Source organism: Pimephales promelas, chromosome 21 (assembly GCF_988280905.1).
Source record: "Pimephales promelas chromosome 21, fPimPro1.hap1.1, whole genome shotgun sequence".
NCBI lineage: Eukaryota > Metazoa > Chordata > Actinopteri > Cypriniformes > Leuciscidae > Pimephales > Pimephales promelas.
The window spans coordinates 27,645,099-27,665,633 of record NC_142789.1 but is presented as its reverse complement, the minus strand read 5'-3'; the positions used below and the strand labels follow the sequence as shown (position 1 = coordinate 27,665,633).

The following is a 20,535-nucleotide window of genomic DNA, read 5'->3' as shown; positions in this document are numbered from 1 at the left end:
TGTACGTGACGGCAGAGCTCGGAGATAAAAAACAGCTGTCCGGATCGCCGTCTCGATTGTGTTCACAGGACAGGCCTGGATGCGGAGGTCAGACCCGACGAGGGCTTATTAAGGTCAGCTGTCACATCCGTGTGTGTTTGTGTGTTTACCCATCTGCTCCAGTGTGGGGTTGCTGGTTTGTTATCTGGATATTTAACGATTTGGAGACTGTGAGGAATGAACTATAATCTGTTAAACATGGAAGTCCAATCACTCTCGTGTCTCGTCAGCTTTTACTACACTGTAAAAAAATATTGTTGGTTTAACTTAAAAAAAATAAGTAACTTTTAAGTTCTTTGAAATGGAAAAATTGAGTTAATACAATGAAGTGTTATCTGAACTACATCAATTATTTAAGTTGATTTGACAAAAGAAAACATGTTGTGACTACAAATCAGTATTAATTTACATGGGTATCAATAAGTGGTAAATATATAATGAATAAAACGATGAATATAAAATGGTGTAGATTTTGGAACTGAAACTGAAACTACAGGCTGATTAATTGGCCATTAGCTATAGTACCAATTAATTAAAAAAGTGAACGCCCATATAACGCACAAATTCCATCATAAAAAAATAAGTAAACAAATGGAATGAATGAACAAATAAATAAATAATAAAAAGATATTCCTTCTATAAGTGTAAATGTGGTTGGGGCAGGAAGGGTACATATTAACAACATAAAATAAATAAAACAACACTGATGCACACTTGACTAAATAAAGCAAACTTAACAACAAACAAAGAATCAAAGATGGGAGAAATAAAAGATGAAATGGTTACCAAGGTTATGATGGAGGTCAAGGTTCAGATGGCGGGTTCAAAAAAACTGGGAAACCACAATGGCAGATGCTCTGTCGTCTCTGAAGGAAACAAAAGTACAGGGAAAATGAATGAATGCAGCCAAAGACAGCTTTATGAAAACATGCAGTCCAGAAGGAACAGGCCTACAAGTGAGATTAGATGTCATTAGCAAAGCAAGATAACAAACAAACATTGTCAACAATAGGTCAGTTAAGGAGGAAAGTACTCAAAGGGGAAAGCAGCCTCATTAGCTCTACGCTACGTTTAAATTGGCTGCTTTATGAACAAAAGCGCTCTGGTCAATTTATGCACGTTTCTGCCTTTTGTCCTTTCCGCGCTACATATGCTCTGCTAACCCATTATAAAATTACCTTTGAGATTTACTGTAAGAAAAGACTCTTTGTTTTTTCATTTTAAACCCACTGAGAACATTAAAAGTTACTTATCGCACGGATAAGCCAGACTTTTTCCAGTGGCTTTTTTTTTTACTCCACATTGTTCAAACATAATGAAATTACCATAAACTACGTTCAAGTCTAATCAGAAATTGCTCCTCCAACAGGGAATACGCTGCTTGATGTAATTATTGAACTCGCCTGGAATGTTTTGGGCTTGCGACTATTTTCTGTTTTTAATGTGTTTTTAATTGTAGCAGCGTTCTTATCTTCCCATGCAGATTAGCATCAAGCCATTTATTTGCAACCACGACAGAAACAACAAACCGGCCGCGTGTTCAGGGCACAGCTAGCCCACCTCCTGGACACGGTCAGGCCTTTGATTCCAGGCCCGGCGTGGATCCGCATGCTAATGAACACTTGCGACAGCTAAAATACGATTAGCCGCGGCGCAGCTCCTACGTTCACCAGTCCTGAAGCGCACGGCAACGGCAAAAGAACAATAAAACAGCCCAAGAGCGCTAGCTGGCATTTTTCGCCCCCTCTTTTTTCAGATGCCGTTTTGTCACCAGTGAAAAGCCATCAGCAAAATGAGATAGTGTTTACAGGGCGAGCCGGATGAAAAACAGCGCCGGTAATGTCTGCCGTTCAGTGGACTATAAGTGTTCCTCGGTGATACGCAGAGAAGCTTTAATGGGAAGAAAAAAAAAGATGAATGCTCTCGCCATAATTACAACTGTTTCGCTGTGCGTAATTGTGATGGTTTCTTACACCCAGACAGAAGTGCTAACAAAAGCAGTCTATCGTCCTTGCCCCTTGAACAAAAATCCCCCCTCGTCTAATGTAATGATTCAGGAATCTAATTTTCCCGCACCTAATGATTGCGAACAGAAAAGGTTCTGCACAGTAATAGCCGGTTTCGTTGTAAATAAGCACAGAAATAATCGTGATGAGCGAATTATTCCATGTGCGACTAAAAACATAAGCAAAAGCAAGATTAGCAGGTGTCCTTGAGACGGGTTTTCACCTCACAGCAACTGGGAAAACAAAAGATCAGCAGTGTACACAAAATTAAAGCAATAAGGAGATACCGTCAGAACTGCTGAATCATCTGTGCCGCCCTGCCTACTACCATTCATTTCATTACCGCAACGGCGTTCATTAGCATCGAATGCGTGCAAATAGTAATTTAAGAAATGATCTGTGCCATAAAGGTGGTTGGAAAGCATGAAAATGACAGCATGGTGAGAATACAAGTGCTTATGTTAGGCTAATGGGAGCGTCCTCCTTCCAGCAAGCTGCACTTCAACCATGTATATGTTCAAATTACTCTCCCACTTACCCTCCGACCAATCTCCGAGATCATATTAGGGTGACTTTTACAAACACGGACTCCGGATCAGAGACGACACGAACATTCATCAGCGCGGGGCTCGTCATCGTCACGTGACGAGCTCGTTTTAGCCCATGCAGTTTCTCAAGTACAAGAGCACACGGGACGCAATTACCCGTCCTTTGGGAAATACACTCTGAATAGCTCATCAATACTTGTTACTTCTGTACGACACCGAAGCTAGATTTATTCATTCCCTGCCTAAACTCCCCCGGATGTGCACTTTGAGCACAGCCGTTGTGTGGAAGTGCTGGATAATTAAGCATGTTTGCTGGGTTTATCTCCGTGGTTTGACAGTGCGTGCCTCTCTTTTATCCAGAAGCGCTTGACTTTAACAGAGAGTGTTAAAGGTGTTTTAGCAGAAGGGTCGCACATAAAAAGGGGCCAAAAACTCATTTTGGGAAAACTTCCCAGTGCATGAACTGACTCGAGAGAACACAAATCGCCTCGGGGAGTGACGGCAAGAGCTGTAGGCCAAGATGGCGAGAGATGCCTCATCTTGACTTTGAGATGAATCTCAAAGGGACTGGCTTTTTAAAAAGTGGTCGGGATGCTCATTGTGGCCATGAAGAGTGACCGTTGAAATCATGATATGGACCACAGTCAAAATTGATAAGTAAAAATCCTATTCGTTTTCTTCATAAAGGAACTGATACTGACAATAAACCCTTGAAAACAGGCTCGAGATTGTTAATCAATGCTTCTTTTAAAGCCATCAGCCTTCATTATTTCCATTTTTTTTTTAAATGACAGCAGAATTCCTGGTGAAAAACTGTATTTACCCATGACTTTGATAACCAATCTCCACCAATCAGAGAGGCAAACACGACAAAAGAACTCTTTACTGTGAATGACATAATAGGCCTATGTCACGAAAAAATTGAAGACCGGAAGTACGTCTTTTAGTAGGGATACGGCTCTTTCGGTTAGCTTTTTACAATGGCGGAGTCCGATAGATACCAAATCTCTCCGCAACCTGCCTGAAGTCACATATGACGATGTGGTTCGGATAATAAATGAAAACTCTCAAGTGGGAAAGCGTAAAAGCTGACGTATGGCTGTCTACGTCCTAATGCAGAGCAACCCGATAGACTACAACAACAGCCGTGGCAGCTAACTCTAGCCATTCACCAGTAAGGTAAACGTTTCTATGGTAACAGTGTGTTGGACCAATCATCAGATGTTGCTACTACGCTTAGGACTGTGGGTAGTGTAGTTTTCTTTCATAAGATCACAGATAAAACATGTTTTTCTTTAAACAAGGTTGATTTCATACAAACTGATAGCTTCAACATGAGCAAAACCTCATAGCTCGTGGTCAGTCTTCCTCGGATGGTTAGACATTAGGGCTGATAATCTAAATCCTTATCGAGAAATACTGTGACATAGGCCTATAGAGTCAGTCTCCATACTCAAATCACTCTTAGAAAAAAAGGTTCTATATAGAATCTTAAAAGGTTCTATCTGCGCTACATATTTGGAACCCCTAAAAGGTTCGATACACTCTTAAAAAAAGGGTTCCTCTGGGTTCTATATAGAACCCTGGGGTTCCGTACTTGGCCAATAGAACCTTTTACCAAAAAAAATAAATGGTTCTATATAGAACCATTTTGGAGTTCCATATATGAAGCGGGGGATGGAACCATTTCTGGTTCTAAATAGAACCATTTCTTGCCTGAACATTTCAGCCAGGGAGTCTTTAAATCGAACTATATTCTGTTTTGGACCCACAATGACCATAGATGTTACAACGTCATTGAGTTTTAACTTGACCTGTACCAGGTACACAATAATATAGCTTAGCTGTCCACTCATAGTAACTGCAGTACTCGAGAGTGCCATATAGAAGGCAATTCACCACACAATAGTAGCGCTATAAAAGAAGGATTTTGAAACTCTGTCACTGCCCGTATGAAGAAAGCACTGTCACTTTTAGAAGAATATAAAAGAAGCCTAAATCCTAAAGCCAAGTGAGTGGGGATTTGAAGTGATGTGGCTTCACGTTTGTCGCTGGCGGGGAGGGGGTTGGTGGGTATGAAGTGACCTGTCACATAGGACTGCCACTTCAGGTCATGCTCATGCTCCTTGTGTTCTTGAGAAGACAAACGCTTTCCCTAAAAGCCATTCGATGTTTTTTCCCTTCCTCTTTCCCTCTCCTTTTCACACGAACATGATGGAGCTTATCGCTAAAGACCAGCATGCAGATGTTATCAAGAATAGACTCAAAATGCTCCTCGTGGAAACAGACTGTGTGTTCTCTATCAGCTCATATCATATAGGCCTATAGAACACAACACAACGGTATCACTGCATCGTATCTAAAAAAAAAATATCAAGAACATCAAAAACATGAATGTTTTTTGAATTAATTATTTATAATAAAAACAACAAGAATTTAATGGGGCAGTAGAAGAACTGCAAACCAAACAGTATTACACCGTGTCCTAACTACACACAACGCGTGATAAAAGGTATCTTTTCCATTTTAATCAGCGTTTATGTCCAAACCAGCCGTGATGGCGACACACGCGACGATCTTATTTCTCTGCGATGTCGCGACTGGAACAACAAATACAAAGTGTGGCAATGATCATCTCAGGTACTGTGTATGTGCTTTAATGTTAAAATGACTTTGAAAATCATTTAGTGAAAGCAACAATGGATAATTCACCTCAGATCTTGAAATTGTTTTATTTTAGTAGCCTAAGTATTTTTAATAATGTTTAAATGATGTAATATTTGTGAATTTGATTATGTAGCCTACTGGTGTGAGTGCCATCAGGATTACTCTCTGGTGCTGTGCACTTGCCACAAGACTCCGCCCACACACTGTTCTGATTGGCTGAGGGTTTTGATTGAATTTGACGCATCTCGCAGTCATGTCACGTCTAGTGTGGACGGATCAATTATTTGTCGCTGGAATCTTATCGCATCGCGTCTGGTTGGGACGTGGTGTTACACTTCTGTATGTTCAAAAAACTACATTATTATTATTATTAACAATATAATATATATATTTTACAACAAACAATTCACTTGAGGTAGAAAATTTCTACTTCAAACACTGAATTTGCACAAATGACTATCAAAACACTAAATAAAATGTATCGAATGTTTGTTTTAAAAAACAACAACAGTTTAGCGATTGTCGCAGGGACTCGTGTTCTTCTCGGCCATAAACTTGGAGAAAGTCTCTTTATTGTCTAGGCTCAAAAATGCAGACTACATTGTTTAAAAAGCATGCATCAGCAAGGCCGTCTGACCCCAGAAGAAACTTAAAATCCTTCCCGAACAGCCGCAGTCTGGGGGCTTGATCAAGGCTTAAAGTATCACACCTTGTCACAGGAACACAGTGCTCAGCGTGGATGAGAGAGGACAGGCGGGTTATGAATTTGAGATTGAGGTGGCATGATTTGCTGCTCTCCACACTGTTAGAGTCCCATCAACCTCCTGTACATTATTAATGGAGCGCCAAGGTAATGCAAGGTTGTCTTAGGGGTTTTTTAATCATGTAAAAATTACCCTGACAGCATGGCATCCATTTTCTAAATGAGAACCGGTTAGCTTAAGAGCCTAGGTCACCACTCGCGGATTGCGTCGAAGTTGGGGCTAAAACATTTTTTTTTTTTTTTTCCAAGGAAAAGACAAGAACAGAGCCGGATCAGGTGAATGGAAAATGCCGAATTGCAGCTCTCCCATGTTCTGTGTTTTGTTTCTACACGGCTATCACTTGACAGCGTTCTCATGTTTCAGAGGATGCCTCGCATTCTCCGAGAACTGCCAACATGTGTGCCTGGAGGCCTGAAGGCAGGCAATTTTAGCACTGCGCTCAGAATCAATACTCTATCTCACTGTCAGAGTGCAGCGCACCAATCCTTCAAGGCCCCCGTTATTTATATTGTTTTAGCCCCACAGTCACACAAAAAAATGCACTGATGATGAACGCTGTTCCTCTCTTGCTCTTTCCCCTAAGTGAAAGAGCACAGGAGGGGAGTTAAAGGTTGGTGGAGGCATTATAGTATAATGCCCCTGAAAGTGCTTTTTCCCACAATGCCCAGCGTGAGCAAATTCATTTTCTTTTCTTTTTCAGCTACAGGTCACAGGTTCCTGACAGCATGCTTTCTAAACGTACATTCAGCTTGAATATGCGCTACATCCCTCTTTAAACGTTTGCAACCATTATCGTCATCACTGCAGCATTCCCCGTCAATCGCAGTACTATCGCATAAATGTTTTGAAAGGACGATTACACAAAAATCTCTCCTTATGCACTTAAGACATGGAGCGGCTGAACTTTTCTGACATGGAGGTTTCTGCAATCGACCTTTTGTAATCTTAGTCCTCTAAAGAAACAAATATCTGTTGCCTTTTTAGAGGTTATCACAATTTGATATGTCTGAATAAGAGTGCGATTCGAAATAATCCGAAGGAAAAAGTTTCGAAGAAATTGGAAAAAAAGCGGGTATACATTTTCAAAATACACATTTACATTTCTTTAGAAAATGCAAATCCAGTTGTCTATGATGATCAACAACATGCCACGTGTGGTTGAAAATAAGAGATTTTTCCAGTAAACCGCTCAAAACAACAATAGGCTAGCTTTCGGTAACGATCTCTTCGTTCCAAAGCCAGAAGGACATCAAGTTCAGATCACGACGCTCCTCTGTTTTACAACAGTCCCGTCGTCCAGTTCCATGACATCAGCTCAGCCTGTCTGTGAGCGGCTGAAGGAAGAACAAATGAATAATAAATGGAGAAAAGAGGGAATAAATAAATAAAAACAAAGCACCTCTGCTCATCTTTGAAGTAAGGTACAGCTCAAGGCGGTAGCCAAAAATATCTGGGGAGAGTGAACGAGAAAGGGGGGGTATACACGTGTCAAGGGCTGTTTTCTAACAGCTACACAGCCTCATTGCTGAAAAGCTCTTAGCTCAAAACTGCCGATGCACTGATGGCCTGCGTCGCTGTCTGAAAACTGAACAAATACTTAGATTAGGGGCGGATTTGGTGAAGGGGGGCTTTAGTCGAAGCATTCTTCACAGCTGTGTGCTCGGCGCGGTGAGGCGACGCTCATGATTTGGCAGACCGTTGTACCAAATCGTTTGGGTGAACCGAATACGGACTGCTGGGGTTGTTTGGCATCATCCATATGCAAACTTAAACGATGAGTGAAAAAAATGTGCATACGGAGTCAAGCACTCCGATCTGTGATGTGTGAATATGGTTTGCGCTATTCTATTCTTACTAGGGGTGCAGCGATTACCTAACCGCGCTTTAAAACGTCACGGTTAATCAATCGTGAAGATAAACTACACTCTTAAAGTGATAGTGGATAATAAACCTAATGCGGTCTGTGTCCTTAATATTGATCAAGCAACAAAAGAAATTCACTGTTTGTTAATAGCTTTAATTAGGATTAATTCTATTCATACAAATAAATATGTCTGATTGAAAGAATAAAGAATGATGTATGCAAGTAGTTATAAAGATTGCATATATCATTCATTGTGTTTTACTTAAGGAAAAGTGCTTTTTATTAGTTTTCTTTTAAAAGAAATACATGGTTAATATTTAGCTTACATTTAATTCAATAGATCCAAAGACTTTGTTTATTCTTATTTTCATTGAGATTTATTATCCATTTATAGTATTATTTATGTTTTTTAGTCAAATACCAACAAGATATTGTTTTCATGTTTTCTACCTCAGGTTTAGAAGAAACTAAACTCTTAATCATTTTGTGATCTATTTCAATCAACGAGTCCTGCAGCCTTTGACTTAATTTGTTATTTTTAAGAGGAAAATACTGAATGTTTACAAAGCACAGATTGATTATTGTTTGTCATTTTATAATTTCGTATCATGTTGTGGCGGCAATAAATAACACATTAAAATCTAGCGTTGAGTCATGTGATATTATACATTAGTAGTGTTGTGAAATTAATCGATGCATTGCATAATAATCGTGACTATTTCTCTTATTTCTCTTCTGTAATCGTTGCATTCCTAATTCTTAATTTTTCATTCAAATAACGCCAACTGCACTGAATGATCTTCTTTACAAGTTCTGTGAGATTTACCCAGGTCCAAATAATCACATTCACCTTTTGTCAACCAAAAGCGAGTCAAAATCCCCGTTGGATCACCGGTACACTTAAAACATTTTATGTTCAAAATTTCTTTGGGTTTAACATTGTTTTGTGTCAAATTAGAAACTGCGAGATAAATAGTTTGCTTCTCTGGAAGGCAAAAACAGGCAGTATAATGTCTAAATTTCAGAATCAGCAGTGACAGCGGTAGACAGATTCGCTTTTATGGCTCTTAGTTTTAAGCATTTAAAAAGAAACTTCTCGAAGATAATTGGGCATGAGAAAGCAAAGTGAAAATGATCCTCATGAATTCACCTGTCCTTTGACAGTCTATCAGCAAGCACAAACCCTCACTAATGATGTCTTGCCAACCATGATAGCTCTTGTTAGATGCGGAGAAACATCACACGCTAGACCTTTTCTGCGGTAATAGATGTTCCATCCAAAGAACGGTGACTATTTCACAGTCTCTGGGATGTAAACTTCCATCCCTGGAAACTTGAACCCACTTCTGATGTTTCTTGATGAGATATCCCTGTTACCTCGCAAGAACAAAGAACATGTAAAAAACCCAATATTAGTAGGGGAAGCAGATTGCATCAGCAGCAGCATTTTGTTCCACGTATGAAATCTCTATGATATGGATAAACATATTGTCATCGTCTTTTATCTTCTTCTGCTACAACACCCGCCCCCCCCCACAATAGACCTATCCATCAAATCAAAGGCAAGAAAAAGCCTTCGTTCAATGACTGTTGTCACGTAGCAACGAGACAGCCTTTGAGTGTTCTCAGACGCAATTACAGAGGCGGTCGTACCACGATTTGTTGACACTCACATACACAATTTTAGTGCGAGTTTATATTTTATGTATGAATATGTATGGATTTCTCTAACAAACCAGCCAAAAAAATGTAAGCCACATCATCCAGTATAATACACACATATGCAGTTTTCTCAATGAAAGTAGAAAGTTTATGCTGCCTTCAAAAATACCTCATTGTGGCTAAATTTGATAAAAGTGTACGCTAAATGACTAAATGCTAATGCAAAGGCAGCACGAATCTTTTGTGGAGATAACTGTCCCAGAATGCAACAGTTCAGTTAAAAAAAAAAAAAATTGACAGAATTACAAATGATTCAAAATGAAAAGAATCATCCACTGTAAATGTTTATGATGTTTGTGTGGTATTTAGCATTTTTAATTTACCAATAATAACATTGAGTTGAGCATGGACTCTATATTAATCACTTCAATGAAGGTTAGGATTGCACTTTAGAAGGGAACTTTCCATTTAGACAGCAGACAGCGAGATTTAAGAGCTTATACGGAATGTATGTGTACATATGGATGAATGCGTGCCCCAATCAGATGAGATATTCCATAAACGAGTCATTTTATTTCAAAGGCTCAGCCAAGCTCTGTTATAAAACGCACAGAAGCACTTTTGACCTGTTGTGTTTATCAAGGATGAAATGCACTCAAGGTTACAGACTCGAAACACCTCAATTACAGCGGACCCTCTCTGGCCACACATGTGAGGTTCTGTGAATGCTCTTGGCATGAATATGTATGGAAGAGGTCAATTTAAATCTGTGTGTTTATGTGCACTCAGCATCTATGAGCGCAAACCATGAAAAGGTCATTTCACGTTCATTTCTTTCAAGTCAGGAGCTGTTTGTGTCTGTTTAAATGTGGCTCAACTCAAAGGAGAAAAAAAACACAATCTATTCAAGGGGCCGAGTAGAGCATTTTTCAGCCTAATGCAAGGGGTTTGGACCATTTACATGACAGAGGTTGTCCTCTGCGTAAAGGTGGTAATTGTGTCCTGGGGGTAGAAGGGCATGGGAAGGGCTGTTCATTATGGGTACAAAAACCTTTAAAAAAAAAAAAAAAACATGCATTGGTGTTTGATAGATGGTCTCCACATAGATAAGCCTCCACTTAATTTCTGCCTGGTAAAGGTTGACTAAACCATTTTCAAATATCATGCACGATAATTCCCTGAAAATCACACCAATACCTGAACATCTCTTCGAAAAAAAAAACCTCATACTTTAGAAGATATAATGTGATATTTCATATCAGTAGCGAAACAAAAACATTCAAATCTCTAAGACTCAACGTGATGATCTTATAAAGGATTCTGGGAGCATTTAAGACTCGACAGTCAGGCTCATTGGTACTAGAGTTAATCCAGTCTTCCAGTGGCCTGCAGACCCGAGAGACAAAGTGCCAAAGTTAACTTATTAAAGTTAGCCCAGGTCAAATCCCTCTCCATCTATTCCACTTAAAGATACTAATCTCTACACCTCGGCACTGATTAACGGTTTCCATCGCGCAGTTTGCATTACAATCTAATGAGAGAAGTGCGTATGCATCAGCATGCAAAAGTGGAAGGAAATCCATTCATTCTGGTCTCCAACAAATCCCTGCCACATTCATTACTACCTCTACTGATGAGACTTCATTAAAATACTGCTTATCCACATCCAGATGGATTGATGCATGCGTGGGGCGTTGAAGGGGAGAAAACATATCTGTGATTATTATTTTATCGATGAGTGTTATTAATATTAGGCGTGTTACCTCTTCCTTCTCTCTCAATTCCGAAAGGTATATCGACATAGGATGTCATCGGCAAAAAAACTCACATTCATGATAAAAAAATAATAATAATGGCCAATGGGGACCAACAGAACTGTGAGGGATTAAAATAGGAAATAGGGACAGAATAATAATTGATTCTGGAGGAAGTATCAAAGAAAATGTGGAGGAAAAAATTAAACATTTCTGCATAAATATTTGACATGTTAAAGACCCCCAGTGGTGAAAATCTAGTTTTTAATGTTGTCTCCCACCATTAAAAACTTGTAACCAGTCAACGTGCAATCTCCACTGGTTATCCAAGTTGTTCAAACTGAGCTTAACAGTTTTATTAGCGGTTTCATAAGTGGAAGTTTTGCGTTTGGTGAGCTAATAAAATATAAAACTCACATGGCATAGTTATTTAATTATGCCATCCAGTATCGTGGACTCGCTCTCTCTTGTTTCATACAAACGCAGCTGCAGCCATTTTGTGACTATTGTTTTGTTCACAGTTGGATTGAGATATAAACAGGAACCATTTAATCTGAAATCATTCAATATATCTAATCCCCACAATTATTTGTGTGGCGAAATGCTGTTTAATAAGTGATATGAATGACTGAATACCGTATCTCTTAAATGTCTGTTTAGTTTGAACTGAAGCTTTGAGTTTAAGGACCTAATAAAATATTTCAACTCAGATCAATATTTCGCGTCTAATTATTTACAAGTACATTGTACATCTATGTGGGCTGATCATCATCCTGTCATTTTTAGAGCTTCCATATTCACCTGCCATTATGTAGCATTTACTACAGTCGACAGAGTGGATCAGGTAGTCTGAAGTGGTATGATTGATTGGAGGTGGGGACTCATTTGCATATTCATGGTATTTAACCAATTTGGTCATTACTTATTTGATTACTTGATTATTTTCATTTTAAATGGGCAAAATGATGCTAAACCACTAAATGATAAGACTCTCTAAAATAATTAAAACATTACAAGAAGGATTTATTTCTTCAGGACTATTTGAATACCCCGACAAATACATCAAGATGCCTTATAAATCAGATGTTTGTCACAGAAGAGGCATTTTCATGTAGGATTTGAATTTTTCGTACATTTTTTAATAAATTAATAAATCTGGAACAAATAAACAACACGGCAAACATAAAAAAACATGAAACCATTGATGTTTCAAACAAGAGCAAATTGTGATGAGACGGATACGCACTTTATCTCTCATTTGAGGAAACGCAATTTCCAGGATTCGATTTTGACTGCTGGCTGAAGTGGATGGCAAAGACAAAAAGGGATGTGACAACTTGAGCTTCCAATGTGATGGCACCCTATCACTCAACAGGATAAACATACTGCCATGTTAACATGCTGTTCTGATAGGTGACTGCGTGACAAAGAAACAAGCAGGTTTTCTCTCTGGAGAAGCAAGTTCTGAATGCCAATGAACTGGCAGAGCACAACCGGGGAGACTGACTTATTGGATGGACCACAATAAACCTCATTTGGTTTCTTTATCTATCCTTCTATTGGGTATTTTCAAAGGGGTTATTGTTTAATGCTTGATGTAAGAAAGATCTGAGCTTGAGGTTGATCTGTGGACACCATCTGCCTCTCTGCTCGTCTCCTGCAGTGGATTTAAAGTGGAATCTGTGTCTTTATGAGTCCTTTAGTCAGCATAATTCTCAACGACCCCTGAATTATGTGCAATTATTACAACTATTGCAATTAGCCCATACCACACTTTATCCCCCCGTGTGTCAGATAATTATCCTTCCATGTCGAAACCCTCCGAACCTGACCTCCGAGTATCTCACCACCCTCCAACCCACAGGATGTTTAACTGTACATGGAGAGCTCATTGTCTTTGGCTTGTAGTGTAGCAGAAAAACAACATTGGGAGAAAAAAAAAACAAAACCTGATAAGTACTCCCTGCAGGAAAAGGGTTCGCTTCAAATTGTACCTAGAGTAAATGGCTTTGATGAATAGGGGTCATTGTGTTACAGCTGCTCGTGCTAATTACTCGATTTTCTGAGTTATTACTCGCAGATTTCTCTCCGTGAGCTTCACTAATGCAGCTCCGCGCAACCTCTTAAGAAAGAAGAAACCGTGCTTCGTTTTATCCGCTTCCATGGGTTTCACTTTGGTGGAAAGCAAGACTATAGATCTGATATCTTCTATGGCTTCTTTGTGTGTCGGCCGCCTTATCAATCAGCTGAACGGTGAGGTCAATACTCGAATTTGTTAAGTGTGCACGCGCTTTGAGTGCAGCGTACAGATGTAGACACGCTCGGCCTAATGTAAGTGGCAGGCATTTCCACACAGCTGCATTGGCAAAATATGAATCCGGTCATAAAATTGTGTGAGAGAACAATAATTTATGGCGTAAAGCACAGGCGGCTGCAGTTAAGCCGGCGAAACGAGTCTTCCCCGACGAAGATAATAGTATCACTGCATTATTGTCAAAAGTCACTCAGATATAAAACCAAAGTGTCAAATTATTCACTGCCACGAATTTAAGGAAAATACTAATCTCACAGCTCCCGACGCCACTGAACACGTCCGCGCGGCGCAATGGCTGAATAATAAGATCCGACTGCATGCGCAAACACGCATTTTCACATGCAGATCCGCAAATTACACGCTCCCCGTATTATTCATGACACCGTGCAAGAGGAGAAAGATATTGAGTTATCCTCTTATAAAAGCTTAGATGAAGTAATCAGACCCCGTCTGTCCTTATCGCTCTGCTACGGTCTGCACGTCACTGAATTTTGCTATTTTGTCTTTTTATTATCCCGCACACTGAATTTCCCCTTCCATCTTATTTCCTGAGGTGGATTCACTGATCCACAGCTGTACTGAAGGTTATTTGAGTTTGCCTGTCGCCTAGGGATATCCAATATTCACATTTCTGTTCCCCGCTGCTCCTGTTGACTCTCTCTCGTGGGAAGTGAGAATGTGATTTCTGCCTCGTGGCCTGCCGCCGGGCATCAGATTTGACTCCGAGCACGGGAGATTTCTGCTCTGTCTGCGGCCCATCACCTCTGCCCCCCGGGTGTGTGGAGCCGCTATTTGTTTTCACGTCGAGGGGTTTTCCAGTCCGAGGGAGCTGGCGAGGCTCCGGGGACGGAGACTTCTCTCTGAAGTCAAAATACAGAGACAGAGTTTAATACAAAGGTGTTACTAAAGGACTATTGAGCTCACACACTGCTTTGGCACTTTGTGTCGTGCATTCGGAATTCACCTTTTCACCCTCGACACGACAGCGAGTTGCGCTTAGAAAACGTATCGTCCAGGGGTCGATAAATAGCACGTGGGATGGATATGAGACCTCACATGTGACATTCACATACGATCACTGGTGCATTTTAGCACTGTAATAGAGCGGGTAATGTCCTTCAGGTGCTGACTTCTCATTTTTTTCCTACACGTTAATGTCATCCACTGAGTTGTTGTAAAACTGTCTTGGAGTGGAGCAGTTAGAGCAGGCTGTTCAGAGACAGGTGTTCTCTCGAGCCTCTGGGTAATATTCCCTCCAAATGCATTTAGCAGTGGGCTCCAGATGGAATCCCGCTTAAAACGGAAGCAATACAACCATCTCGTGCAAAAAGAAAGGAGAATCTTAATGAAAAGCACCTCAAGAAATGTATCTATGTATCGAAGTACAGGGATTGCTTTTAATGCAAAGGATATGAAGAAGGAGCCACCTTCCAGCTTTATATTTTCATGTATGAAATACTGTGAGAAAACTAATCGTGAAAATACAAACACAACAGGTTCCAAATGAGCACATTAGTAAAGCCAAATCTAATTATTAAAAACTAGAAAATATACAAATGTTTATTTCAGTCAACTACAGTACAGTTAAACCTGAAGAGAAAATGCATGCATTCTTAGTTTATACGTATACCAGTCTAAAAGTCACTGAAAAATACCTATTTTTTTCCTTCACATAAATAATGTCTGTGATTAGAATAAAATAATTGTGATTAATCTCATCTCATGTCTTTAAAAAAAGCAGAAATATTCATTAAAAATATCTTTAAAATGATTTATTAACATGTAATTGACTGAAATGTAAACTTTAAACAAATACATTAAAAAAAAAAATTTCTTATTAAAGGGGTGAACTGAAAAAATCTAATTTTCCTTGAGCTTTTGACATCTAAAAGGTCATCATTTTATAAGAGTATCGTGTAAGTTTCAGAGCTTAAAACGGTCTTATTAGTCCAATTAAAGCTTTTATTGACACCAGGCTCAGCAAACGACTTGTTTTTCAAAGTGGCGAACTATGACGTCAAAGAGGATAAAACACCACCCCCGCAGAAGAAGATCAACGCCTACTTCAACTTGGCCGGTTTAGCCCCGCCCACCGATTCGCGGCTTACACGCATAGCTAAATAACATACATAGACTTACCTTTTACCTTTTACATCATTGGACGTTTTCAAAACAATCCACGTGCAATGACGATTGAGTAGAAACTCATTATAATATGCAAAACTGTTTTCCACTCACAGCAGAGGGCGTTAAGTCTTCAGTGTGAGACGCTCATAAAAACAGAGCGTTTTTGAGCTAGCCTCGAAACTAAGGTAGAAAATAGCCTTTTACTTATTCATTTTTTATGTTTTTGGATGCAAAAACCAAGCGAATGTCATAAGTTGACCTCAGACAACAATATCAAAAAATGTAAAAAGCCAGTTCATTTGATTTCCCTTAAAATTTTCATAACACCCCCTGACTCCCCCCATAAAACCCTGCTTCAGTCACTTTCTGATGGACAGCGCGTGATCTGGCACATAAAAACCATTGAGCTTTAGTAGCAGACCTCCGGCCGCTTTCATGCCCCCATCCCTGCCCTCGCCAGCCATGACACGACACCTGTTTCGCGTAGTCTTTTATGGACTTTATCAGTGGTGGACGGCACTCCGGGGTGATATCAGATCACTATGGCGTAAGCTTGTCCGATCAAACACTGAATAAGATGAAGAGCTGAAGAGAGATTTATCTACTGAGGAAAGTGTCTTTATTACCACCCCGGATGGAAATCACACTTCCTACTGGCATCGCATGTTCTTATGACTTTGTGACTGAGAATTGACATTAACATCCATCCTTGAGCTTCTCTATTTAATGTATGTGATGCATACGGGGGGAAATAGCCGAGCTGGTGCCATCTGCTCCCCTAATGAACGATGATGACGATGATCTCTGGCAGCTGATGGTCTGAGCAACGCCCTGACCGCCAATAAGAACATCACACACACACACTCACCTACAGCTGTAGGCGTGAAAAGTTTTGATGACTTTAAGCACAAAGGACTCTGCTAGCCATTAAAACGTATGATTGAAGCACTCACCACCAGGCTAACTTTCTTAATGTGCCTTAATTAGCTAGATTACTTGCCGTGAAAACACAGCACTGAAGGGAGCTAAGCACTCCGCATTGTTCCTGGATAAATTAACCGCTGATAAACACTCTAGGCGCCTGTTTACATGGGTGAAGCTCCAACTTCCTTTTTATGAATCATAATATCGGTATTTCTCCATTGAAATTCCAGGTGTTGCTTTGGTGTCCTGTGCCGGACGGCTTTGATCAGCATATCAGAGCCGGGTTTGGCTTTCATCTGTGGATGAGCACTTTGGCCAAGGGGGAAATTTGGATTGAGGCTCATCCGGAGCCTGGCTACATCCTGCCTTTGCCTCCCTCCTGTCAACTCCGCATTAATTCCCCTTGCGCTAATCCTTTGTGTGAGACCTCAGCAAGAAGTGTGGAAGCCACTAGATTGCGCATTGTATGGGCAGCGCACGCCTTGTAAAGACGAGGAATAAAGAATTAAGAAAGAACAGGGTCACCATTCAGTAAAGACACAAACTCTGTTCTCGAAAAGCAGAGATTAGCATCGCAAAGCTCTCTACTTTGTTTGTTTGATACCTGCTGATAGAGTGATTACGTATTTATCTCGGCACAAGCCTCCACTTTATTCTGTTTTCGCTGCACATCAGGCGCCGGAGTGAGGAATTCTCGTTCTGCTCAAAAGCCTCAAGGACTAATTAGCAATTATTACTTGGCATTTGCAAAACACATGAAAAATTTCTCAAAGTAGAAGGAAAGGGATAATGAAAAAATAAAGGACGATAAATTATACATACACTGAAGTGTTCAAAAGAGGCCCTCCGGTGTTGTATTTTGAAGTTGTGCCCTCATGAAAAACTGGAGTTTATTCTTGTAAATGAGAGCGATATTTTTTTTGGACACTGCCACAAGTTAAATGTCTATTGGCATGGTTATGGCCGCAGGCAGCCCTCGAGCCGCGGGAGACCCCGGCCACTATGGATTAAAAATAAATGTGCAAGAAAACACACAGACAAGTCCTCTCTCGTAGCCCTTTGCTGTAATTAGGCAGGGAATTCTGCTTCCTCATTGGCAGCTTGTAGAGCAGATATCGATCGACTGCGACCACAAACCAAACAGAGACGGGAAGGGAAAAGTGCTGTGGGCTGCTCTTTAAAATGATAATAATTATTTTAAAAAAGGGGAAAGTTTTTATTGTTGGAACCAAAAAAGCTGAATAATTCAGGGCTGGAGACGCTCTGATTAATGGTGTGAGTGGAAGGCGGCGTATGATTAGGACCTTTGGATCTAAGCCCTGGAGTTTGTCTGAGCGTGAAAGGAAGATGCAGATCATAAATTTCTTGAAGGCCTAGACATCTCCAACATAACAGCTGTGGAGGGCTTGTGGGTAATGTTTGAAAGTTCGCCATGTTGTTCGGCATGCACTCAAAGCAACGGATCGTGTGAGAGCGGCTGGTTGTCGGGGATTACTTGAAAATAGAAACCTTCAAATCGAGAGTTCGGGGGTTGTTCTCTGCTTTACTCTGCACGAAGCATTTATATTCCTCCCTGTCCATGAGCATACAAATAGCCACTTTGTCACACCTAACGTGATTACCAGGATTTGTGGGTGTACAATGATGAATGCAAGCAAATACAGACACACAAACATGTGGATTAATGCTCGATCGGCCTACCTCTCTCCGATTTCAACGTGTGGTCTGCCTTTGTTCTAAACCAACACTCATCAATGAGCAAAGGGGATATTACAAGACAGAAAGAGTTGAAGATTTACAATTTAACCAATTGCATCTACTACAATGGCATGACACATTTGAAAATGCACTGCAAAGAGGATCAATTGTAGAAAAAAATTATTGTTTTTGGAAAAATAAAGTCTCAAAACAGAACAGAGATAGAATTTGGTCATACTTGGACACATCAAATGAGTTAAGTGAACATAATAGAGCACAAAAGTAATTGTCAACTTTGATGAACATCGACAGTTATTATATCCAAAAGACAAAAAAAAAAAACCTCAGTAAAGACTACATTAACAAAACTAACCAGCCCAGAATTTAATCATGACATTACATCCATGGTTGGTGTTTAAAAATAAGAGAAAAGGACAAGTAAAAAGCACATTGAAAATTCCATTACAAATGACATAATTGATTAAAACAAATAAAACTACCAATCGATAGACACTTGCATATTACAAAGTTTAAAATGCAATATATTTGATGTTTATTGCAGATTAGTCAAATATACAATTATTAAAGTTGTTTGGCAAATTCAATTATGCCATTCACAATGCTTTATGGGACTAGAAACTAGAGCCAGACCGATATATCGGCCGGCCGATATTAGGCATTTTCCATAATATCGGTATCGGCAGTTATAAATGGCAGATAAATTAATATTTAAAAAAAAAAAAAAAAACGGACGACACACGCTTTAATCTTAGCCTGTTATATATAAAATGTATGTTTTACAATTTGCAGTATGATGTAATTACAGTAATGTAATGATCTATTGCTAAATTATGGCTCATAGACTAGCTATCCACAAAGCAAGCTAATGCCACTATCATCAGTGGAAGACCGCTAACGTTAACATTATTGAGCTTGGAAACCACAATGAACTTTTTCTGCCTAAATAAAGTAATTATTACTGTATTTATAACTAGCATATCTCTAGTTACAGTCCCTGTAAGTTATACTTGCGAGGAGTGAACATTTAGACATAGAGAAAAAGTATCAAACGTATCTTGTGCAGAAAAGTTAGCTTTTCTTTTACACGTGTGTGAAATCCAACAATATTTAATAAAAAAGAAATATCGGCCGATATATCGGATTTTAAAACCCAAAAATATTTGTATCGGTATCGGCCTTCAAAATCCTTTATCGGTCGGGCTCTACTGGGAACTAAAACATCTGAATTCACGATTCTACCGAAGCATATGTCATCAATTAAAATCAATTTCTCTTTAGATAACACGAGCAGGATTTTTACTTCCAGAACCCGACTTTGAGAAAAAACGACTTTCTGTGTAATTCGAGACAGAGTTTATGTTGTTGTGCAGTGTCTTAACTTCATGCCTGGCAGCAAGAGTTGATGGGAAGGAACCCTGACAGTCTCATGTAAAGCAGCCTTCACACTTCCTTCATTTATTCCTTCCTCTTTATATCTCTACTGAAATGCCAAAGTGCCACGTATACGCCCTTACATGTATAATGAGCAAAAAGCAGAGACCTCTCTCTCACCAAAGAGACGAGTTGCAGCGATGAATTGCACACAGCGCCCGCTTGATAAGTCAAGTCAATCTGTGGTAATTAACAGTGGAGGGCACGGCAGGTATTCCTTCTGAAGGGAAATATCATTTCTTCCTCCTGCCCTACGCCCCGTTTCAACACAGCAGTGAGCGAACGCAAGCAGAGAGAGGGCTATATATCTCAGGTGACCTCAGGGGTGGGGGATTTGTTCACCACCTACAGCATAACAGATTAAGTGCCATTTTCCCAGATCAACTTAATAGATTTACCTTCCCTACTAATTACTACCAACTGACATCGGTTCTGACATACACGCAAAGACAAACACACCTCTACTCCCGTTGAAATCACATCATATTTAGTATCTCGAATCAATGGTTTCCCAGATGTCACACAGAGCAAACAGAGGTATTAGAGGTGAAAATGTCATACTACTGAGACAATACTGCAGTCTTTAAAAGAAGCCGTGAGCTCCTCTTTTCTAATGGTGGCGGCCATCTCTACACCAAACAAACTAACCTTTTCATTGTTCGAAATCGCTGAGGCACCCGAAACACACACTAATTATGTAAACATGACTTTGAGAA

At 39.8% G+C, this 20,535-nt stretch overlaps 1 protein-coding gene across 10 annotated transcripts in view; it reads right to left on the bottom strand.

The window, feature by feature from the left end:
* The window catches only part of camta1b (calmodulin binding transcription activator 1b), a 302,050-nt gene that overhangs the window by 244,822 nt on the left and 36,693 nt on the right, over nucleotides 1-20,535 (bottom strand). Inside the window, exon 3 of one of the 10 annotated variants that reach the window (XM_089125210.1) lies at nucleotides 826-905. The exons of the other annotated variants lie outside the window; for them this stretch is intronic. The gene's annotated coding sequence lies outside the window, so the exon portion shown is untranslated. The remainder of the gene's footprint in view (nucleotides 1-825; nucleotides 906-20,535) is intronic. 10 annotated transcript variants of the gene reach the window in all.